The sequence below is a fragment of the Triticum aestivum genome, chromosome 2A (genome assembly GCF_018294505.1).
Source record: "Triticum aestivum cultivar Chinese Spring chromosome 2A, IWGSC CS RefSeq v2.1, whole genome shotgun sequence".
In the NCBI taxonomy this organism is placed as follows: domain Eukaryota; kingdom Viridiplantae; phylum Streptophyta; class Magnoliopsida; order Poales; family Poaceae; genus Triticum; species Triticum aestivum.
This window is the reverse complement of record NC_057797.1, coordinates 45,649,956-45,652,346: the sequence shown is the minus strand read 5'-3', so window position 1 is coordinate 45,652,346 and position 2,391 is coordinate 45,649,956.

Here is a 2,391-nt window from a genome sequence, read left to right as displayed (position 1 = left end):
GAAGAAATCTATATTTTGGGACCTGCCCTATTGGAAAGACCTCGAGGTCCGCTCCGCAATCGACGTGATGCACGTGACGAAGAATCTTTGTGTGACCCTGCTTGGCTTCTTGGGCGTGTATGGGAAGACAAAAGATACACCTGAGGCACGGGAGGACAGCAACGTATGCACGGAAAAGACGGCATACATCAGGGTCATGCAAGCTACGCTCTTACCAAAGAAAAGAAGGAAATCTTCTTTGAATGCCTGCTCAGTATTAAGGTACCGTCTGGCTTCTCGTCGAATATAAAGGGAATAATAAACATGGCAGAGAAAAAGTTCCAGAACCTAAAGTCTCATGACTGCCACGTGATTATGACGCAAGTGCTTCCGGTTGCATTGAGGGGGCTTCTACCAGAAAAAGTTCGATTAGCCATTGTGAAGCTATGTGCATTTCACAATGCAATCTCTCAGAAGGTAATCGATCCAGAAATCATACCAAGGTTACAGAATGATTTGGTGCAATGTATTATCAGTTTCGAGTTGGTGTTCCCACCATCCTTCTTCAACATCATGACGCACGTCCTAGTTCACCTATGCGAAGAGATTAACGTTTTGGGTCCTGTATTTCTACACAATATGTTCCCCTTTGAGAGGTTCATGGGAGTCTTAAAGAAATATGTTCATAACCGTGCTAGGCCAGAAGGAAGCATCTCCAAGGGCCGTCAAAATGAGGAGGTCATTGAGTTTTGTATTGACTTTATTCCTGACCTTAAGCCGATTGGTGTTCCTGAATCGCGGCATAAGGGCAGACTGGATGGAAAAGGCACGCTAGGAGGGGAACAAATAATATGTATGGACGGACATTCTCTCACTGAAGCACACTACACAGTTCTACAGAATTCCGCCTTGGTGGCTCCGTATATGGATGAACACAAGAATTTGCTACGCTCCAAACACCCGGAGCGGTCTGATGACTGGATTACACGTGAACAAACCAGGAGTTTCGCCAGCTGGTTGCAAGCACGTACCATGCATGACACCTCTATTGAAGATGACCTGTACTTGCTGTCCCAGTTACCATCTTCGAATATAATGACTTTCAAAGGGTACGAGATAAATGGTAATACATTTTACACGATCGCCCAAGATAAGAAGAGCACCAACCAAAACAGTGGTGTCCGCTTTGATGCAGAAACCAAGACGGGAAAGGAAACATATTATGGTTATATACAGGACATATGGGAACTTGACTATCGACGTGGTTTGAAGGTCCCTTTGTTTCGGTGCAAATGGGTCAATATGACACGAGGCGGGGTAACGGAAGACCCGCAGTACGGAATGACAACAGTGGATCTCAACAATCTTGCGTATGCAGACGAACCATTCGTCCTAGCCAATGATGTGGCACAGGTTTTCTATGTGAAGGACATGTCTACCAAGCCAAGAAAAAGAAAAGATAAGGAAGCGAATGCATCGTACGATGAGCCAAAGCGGCACATAGTTCTTTCTGGGAAGAGAAACATCGTGGGAGTGGATGACAAGACAGACAAGTCAGAAGATTATGAAAAGTTTGATGAAATTGCTCCATTCACAGTGAATATTGACCCGAGCATCCCGTTAAATGATGAAGATTTTCCATGGCTACGACGCAAAGGGACACACGCGAAGAAAAAGTTTCACACCCAAAGATCTGGGATGTGATCGGCTTAACTATCATCACTTTCTTCTGTGTTTCACACCCAGGAGGGAATCTCTGTAATAGTTAGGGTAGCTAGTTATGTGTTTTGGCATTTGAAACGCGAAGAAATTTTATGTGCAAGCAAATTCTTTCATGCATTTACTGATTTTTTCAGCTAAATGACCCTGAAATTGAAAAGCATTTCAAATGAACTCAGAAAAGGATGAAAGTTGGCATGGTATCATAATTTCACCCACATAGCATGTGCAAAAAAGTAGAGAGGGTTACCGCAAAAACTGGATGCACTTCGTGTACAAAATGGACAATCTGTTTCGAAGTATCAGGGTTTCGGACGAAAACTCATCCGTTACAAAGGCATTTCATTTTTTAAATAACCTAAGCATTACCAAATTGAATATAATGATAAAACACACTAATATTAAACATAAGAAAAAAGAATCACTGAAAAATATATTTTCAAAGTTAAGTTATTCACAAAAATAAATAAAGCAAAAAAATAAGAAAAAAAGCCCACCTACTGGGCCACAGCGGCCTGCATACGACTAGAAACCCAAATTCAAGTTGGGCCAGGATGCAGGCCCGCTAGCCCAGTAGGCCCAACAGGGCATCGCAGAAGAGGTAGGCCCAGAAGGCCTGCTTAAGAGAGGAGCTCGAGACAGCAGCGACGGCGGGGCTTATAAGCAGATGCGAGTGCCCCTCGGCTAGCAAGG